Below are 6,947 nucleotides of genomic sequence, written 5' to 3'. Positions count from 1 at the left end.
CACATGTTCGCCAAAAATTAATAATTTTTGCTTAATTAGGTACGAATCCAGTCAGTGCTATTAGCGTCTGCAAATATATTTTAAAGCATTTGAGTTTCTGTGTCGTAAGTACACATTTAATACGTAATTATTGTAAATGAATGCTTAACCAGAGGTGCCATGGTGGTGTACTTTACATTAGTCCACAATACTGTATGCAGTTGTTGAACAACGCCACCGAACAGTGCACAGATAAAAATAGTTGATCACCCTAAGTCATATAGATGCCATTCATTTTATCAGAGAATTTTGTTGAAACTCAGCAAATGTGTCTTTGTTTTTTAGATCATGAAGATGATGGGGTAAACTGTCGGTACTGGTTTCACTGATCACACATCTGAAAGTCTGACTGCATACTCAGCTGAGGCAAGTATCAGTAGGCCTACAATGAGTTATTTGAGTTTCTTAATCTTATGATATTCTCTTTTTTCTTTTCTTTTTTACTTTAAGTGAATCATTTAAAACTGCTTTTCTTTTTTTCTTTTCTTTTGTGTGTAAAATGTAAAAATGCAGAAAGGTTTTTCTATTTTGTGAAACTGTTTTTTCTTATCTGCATTTCTGTTATTCCAGGAAATGGACCGAATGCATGCTGTGGCTGATTCAAGGTGTTTCCAGGATTCCTTAAAGGTATAGTTCACATTAAAATGAAAATTCTGTCATTAATAACTCACCCTCGTGTCGTTCCAAACCCGTAAGACCTTTGTTTATCACAAATTAAGATATTTTTGATGAACTCCAAGAGCTTTCTGTTCCTCCTTTGGGAGCTTTCGCAACTAATACATTAAAGCCCCAGAAAGGTAGTCAAGACACCATTAAAGCAATCCTTGTGACTCCAGTGGTTTTACCTTAATCTTATGAAGCGATGCAATTGCTTTATTTTGCGGAGAAAAAACAACAACAACATATTTACCTCTATATTTAGAAAATAATATCATCAAAAGCACATTCACGGTACAAAATCCCGCTCTTGAGTCAACATAATAAGCTTGCGTCATAGTGCTCCCCTACTGGATTGCAGGTCAGTATCTTCCTAAATAAAGTGGTAAATTGTTGTTGTTTTTTGTTTGTTTGTTTTTTGCAAAAACAAACAAAGCACCGCTTCATAAAATTGGTTAAACATGTCACGAGTCACATGGATTACTTCAATGATGTCTTTCCTATCGTTCTGGGCCTTGAATGTGTTAGTTGCGTTGCTCCCAATGGAGGGAAAGAAAGCTCTCAGAATTTCATTAAAAATATCTTCATTTGTGTTCCGAAGATGAATGAAGGTCTTATAGGTGTGGAATGACTTGAGGGTGAGTAATTAAGAAAAGAATTTTAATTTTAATTTTTTTCAAAATTGTCCAATGTGTTGAGGTTGGCTAAGCTGAAATCCGTTATAGAAGCACATCGCATGGATGCCAGACAAGATGTTGCAGGATTTAGTTCACCCAAATATTTAAACAATTGATGGGGCCCCATTGACATCCATAGTATTAAAAAAAATACTATGGAAGTCAATGGGGCCCATCAACTGTTTCAATTCTCAAAATATCTTCTTTTGTGTTCAAGAGAAGAAAGAAACTCACACAGGTTTGGAACAACTTGAGGGCGAGTAAATGACAGAATTTTCAGTTCTAGGGGGAATTTTTAAGTCTAGAGGTAAAATTTTAGCTTGTCATTGGGAGTATAAATGTTATCAATTAACTTCTGTCTTTTCTAACACTGATTCTTCATTTTGTTCAGGAAGAACTGGCTACATCACAACCCACTGTGCAGATTTTGGGAACGTCTTGACTGGACGTGTCTTCAGTGAGAAGAGAATCTTCAGCAGTGTAAAAATGGAGGGATCTGAAATTGCCGAGCAGTTGGGGTAGAGGATGGTGTTTTTAAAGTTAAATAAATGCAAGGGTATTGTGTGAAAATGGGGGGGGAAAAACAAGTCTAGCTTTGTTGTAGATGAGAAAATATATTTTATGTACTGTAACATTTTAGTGTAATTGCATTTTTAATTCTTTCAAATCTTTTTAAAGAAGTGATATTCTGTTAAAACCTGTTAAAAGTTTTTACTGTGAAGTTTTTGATTTATTTACACAAAGAAATACTTTACTGTAAGCTGGAATTAAAGTATTCAAATGTTTATATGTATTTGATATGTATTTACAGTACTCATTAAATCGATGCCTTTTGGATTCAGTTGTTGAATGTGTATGTTATTCAATAGATAAACAGCCTTTAATAGTTCTCGAAGGAACATATTTGACACAGTTAAGGTACAAAGGGGCTTGTCACTGGGGTGGTACCTTAAAGGATCAAATTTGTACCTTTGATAAAGGTACAATATTGTCGTAGCCTACCAACAAGTTTTAAAAAAACAAAAGGTACATTTTGGTTGCCCATGGTACAAATCATGTCCTTTAAGGTACAAACTGGAATGGTACAAATTTGTTCCTTTATATTAAGGTACAGTTTTGTACCAGTAAAAGGTACCGCCCCAGTGACAAGGGTTTGTACCTGTTATGATGAGGTGGAAGCAAGGAGGAAGCAGGATCCAATTGCAGCACACTTTATTTAATAAACTCAAATTACATAAAGACTCTGGCTAGGGCACAAGACTCAGGAACAGAACCACCAACATCAAGGTACAACAACAAGAACTCACAAAGACTGGACTGAAACACAGGGCTTAAATACAAGGCCAAACAAGCTAAACAAGATAACAAGGGGGCGTGGTATACATGAACACAAACGAGGAGCGGGAAAACTGAACAGGACTGAACCAAAAGCACAAAGACCGGGGGAACACAGACAGACATTACAACATAGCCCCCCCTCTATGGGCGGCTCCCGACGCCCATCAAAACTAGAGACATAGTTCGGGAGGGTGGTGGAGCGGAGGCGGTCCCGGGGGAGGGATGGCGGGCCAGGTCCGTGCAGGGAACGGGACCGGGGTCTTGCGATGGCGGACCTGGGCCATGGAACATGGGCGGAGCTGGACGAACAGACTGCCAGGGCGGAGCAGGCTGTGGGCGTGTCCACGACGGAGCAGGCTGAGGGCGAGGCCACGGCGGAGCAGGCTGAGGGCGTGACCAGGGCGGAGCAGGCTGTGGACCCTCGGGCATCCAGGGCGAAGCTGTCGGACCCTCGGGCGTCCAGGGCGGAGCTGTCGGACCCTCGGGCGTCCGGGGCGGAGCTGTCGGACCCTCGGGCGTCCGGGGCGGAGCTGTCGGACCCTCGGGCGTCCAGGGCAGAGCTGTCGGACCCTCGGGCGTCCAGGGCGGAGCTGTCGGACCCTCGGGCGTCCTGGGCGGAGCAGACCCTTCGGGCGTCCAGGGCGGAGCTGTCGGACCCTCGGGCGTCCAGGGCGGTGAAGACCCCTCGGGCGGCCACGGCGGTGAAGACCCCTCGGGCGGCCACGGCGGTGAAGACCCCTCGGGCGGCCACGGCGGTGAAGACCCTTCGGGCGGCCACGGCGGTGAAGACCCTTCGGGCGGCCACGGCGGTGAAGACCCTTCGGGCGGCCACGGCGGTGAAGACCTTTCGGGCGGCCACGGCGGTGAAGACCCTTCGGGCGGCCACGGCGGTGAAGACCCTTCGGGCGGCCACGGCAGTGAAGACCCTTCGGGCGGCCACGGCGGTGAAGACCCTTCGGGCGGCCACGGCGGTGAAGACCCTTCGGGCGGCCATGCTGGAGAGGACCCTTCGGGTGGCCATGGTGGTGGCCTACTGCCCCCCCCCAAAAAATTCTTGGGGGTAGCTACGGGGTCGTAGCCTGGAGAAGGCACCGGCTCAGGAGAAAGAGGCAGAACCAGCGGTGAAGAGGGCTTTAGGCTGGGCAGGACCAGCGGTGAAGGAAACTCTGGGCTGAACAGGACTGGCGCAGGATCAGCGGGCTCTGGTGCAGGATCAGCGGGCTCTGGCGCAGGATCAGCGGGCTCTGGCGCAGGATCAGCGGGCTCTGGCGCAGGATCAGCGGGCTCTGGCGCAGGATCAGCGGGCTCTGGCGCAGGATCAGCGGGCTCTGGCGCAGGATCAGCGGGCTCTGGCGCAGGATCAGCGGGCTCTGGCGCAGGATCAGCGGGCTCTGGCGCAGGATCAGCGGGCTCTGGCGCAGGATCAGCGGACACCGGCTCAAGTGTGTGCGTAGCCCACACACACCACATGGCTGTGGCCATAATGGCTAGTGTTGCGGTCACTGAGGGCTCAGGCGGCGCATGCGTGGCGTGATCAGTCTCTGACTGGGAAGACGTGACGAGAACGGTCTCTGGCTGGACGGTCTCTGGCTGGACGGTCTCTGGCTGGACGGTCTCTGGCTGGACGGTCTCTGGCTGGACGGTCCCTGGCTGGACGGTCCCTGGCTGGACGGTCCCTGGCTGGACGGTCCCTGGCTGGACGGTCCCTGGCTGGACGGTCCCTGGCTGGACGGGCTCTGGCTGGACGGGCTCTGGCTGGACGGGCTCTGGCTGGACGGGCTCTGGCTGGACGGGCTCTGGCTGGACGGGCTCTGGAACTGGTTTGACGGGACGAGATTCAGGCAGGACGGTGATCCTTGCAGACCGTACGGACCTTAGCGGGGAATCTGCCAAGCTGGACATCAGCCCTGAACGCCCATAGACCGATCCGGTGTCAGACCCGCTGACTGGCGTGACGCGGGGAAACTCAGGCTCTGCAAGTGCCGAACCGCCCAAGGAAAGGGCCAGATCAACAAACCCTTTCAGGGTCCAGCCAGTATGATCCTCCGGCATCACTTGAGCGATGTGCCAATCCAGCCCGCTACAAAACAGGTCCACGAGCTGGGCGTCATTTAGCGCTCCCAGATGACAACACGCCAAAAAGTCCCTCACATACCTCTCCAAGGGCTGGCCATCTTGAGACAGAGATGATAGGAATTTCCTTAAGGCCTGGTTGCTAACAACTGCTGGATCCATTGGCGGTGAGTTCTTCTGTTATGATGAGGTGGAAGCAAGGAGGAAGCAGGATCCAATTGCAGCACACTTTATTTAATAAACTCAAATTACATAAAGACTCTGGCTAGGGCACAAGACTCAGGAACAGAACCACCAACATCAAGGTACAACAACAAGAACTCACAAAGACTGGACTGAAACACAGGGCTTAAATACAAGGCCAAACAAGCTAAACAAGATAACAAGGGGGCGTGGTATACATGAACACAAACGAGGAGCGGGAAAACTGAACAGGACTGAACCAAAAGCACAAAGACCGGGGGAACACAGACAGACATTACAACAGTACCTTCTTTGGTACAAAAATGTACCTTTTTTTCTGAGAGATACAGAGAATGTGCTGGATGTCCTGTAAAGAGCACATTCAGGGTTTTTCAGAGATAACAAATGTTTGGAGGTTTCACCATAAAAACAACTTCTTATTGGTCTTTCTTTAACGATGACTGACATTAGCTTAATGATCAAATTTAGTAATCTTATGGAAATATGATAATATTTTGTAATTGTCCTTTAAATCTGACTTATTTTTAACATCTCAGGAAAATGTTATGGGGTTTCTTATCCAAATAAGGCTTTCTGTTACAAAACAGGGCATTGATTTCATATATGGACAGCAGGACTTAATGTTTTTCAGGCATATTGGGAGACACAACAAGTGAAGGAAAGAAATTATGTCAACATTCCTATGAAATATTATATATTATTATGAAAATGTTTACAATAATTACTCCCATTATTACACTTTTTTTCATTACATGTTGCCCCAAGAACACATTCATATTCACATTAGATACATTGTGTTGAATGGGATTACCAATTTATGGTAATTTTGCCCACATATTAAGTAAAATGGTATATCAATTCATTCCGTTATATCTTTCAAAGTTTGATAACATTGGTTTTGCCTATACATGTCATTTCATGCCCTTTTCTTTCTTTAACAACTGAGATTGTGTCCACTACAGACTAATAAAATTTCTTCTTTTTTTATGTTTCCCCCCCTCCCATTTGTTTTAAATGCTCTAAACAATTAAATGACATGAAAAGATACTAAATTCAAAAAACCTTTTTATCTGGGTCTCAGGAGGGGTGTTTGTGATAAAGCAAGGGCTATTGCACATTTTACTGTGTTTTTCAGGTGTGTTTGAACAAGCAAGCATGAGTAATAATAAGTTTGATATATTATAATCTCACTCCACAATCTCTAAGTTCAAATAGTTTTGATAGTTGCAAATGTTGTAATTTATCTGTCATAAACTAATTAATAATTAATCAGGCTATTATTATTATTTAGCTTTAGCAGTTATAAAGCGTAGCCATGTGCAATATAGCGTGGCATTTTTCCTGAAGGCAACTGGTTTTAAAAGAGATTTGTGTAGGATTTATTTATTCAGAGCTGTCCTTTCACTGCTTATTGGTTTTGTGAGTACAGTGCATTCTTGACCATTGCTGGAAACATAATAGATCCCCTGTTTGACTCAGTTTTCTTTTAATACGCTCTATGCACAAACGCTGCTGACGTATTTCCGGTAGGATCTCAGCCAGCGTCTTTACTTCCGCATAGCGCGTTCTATAGCGGAGTGTATAGCGGCAAAACTTTAATAAAATAAAATTTCTCAGAAACGGAGACAACGATTTTAGAAACTGATTAGCTAGTCGGATTTCGCACGATATACTCGCCCTCAAAGTTGTCGATGTAGGTCGAAATATATAATTTAAAGCCCTTCTCTTTCTTATTCTTATGTGTGACAGCTAACTGCCTCACAGTGTTGTTACTGTAACATCATTCACGTTAACCACAGGAAGTTTTTGTAAACAGCGAGTGTAATTTGCCATTATCTCCACCTAATGCAAAACCGGCTTCTGACGCAGCACCGGATGTAACTGGACAGGCTGAGACAAAACGCGGAAGCGATCGTGCATAGAGCCTATTAATCATAGCTATTAATGCATAACCATGAA

At 45.4% G+C, this 6,947-nt stretch overlaps 1 long non-coding RNA gene across 1 annotated transcript; it reads left to right on the top strand.

Annotated features, from left to right (window-relative positions):
* Nucleotides 1-53: 53 nt before the first annotated feature.
* LOC143702425 (uncharacterized) lies at nt 54-2,207 on the top strand. The gene is made up of 2 exons (XR_013190440.1): nt 54-666; nt 1,765-2,207. It is a non-coding gene; the product is annotated as an uncharacterized LOC143702425 (long non-coding RNA).
* Nucleotides 2,208-6,947: the final 4,740 nt, after the last annotated feature.

The sequence above is a fragment of the Siphateles boraxobius genome, unplaced genomic scaffold, assembly GCF_051911475.1.
Source record: "Siphateles boraxobius isolate OS27281-9 unplaced genomic scaffold, OSU_SipBor_1 35, whole genome shotgun sequence".
Classification (NCBI taxonomy): Eukaryota; Metazoa; Chordata; class Actinopteri; order Cypriniformes; family Leuciscidae; genus Siphateles; species Siphateles boraxobius.
The sequence above is the reverse complement of the archived record's forward strand: the minus strand, read 5'-3'. Positions and strand labels throughout refer to the sequence as shown.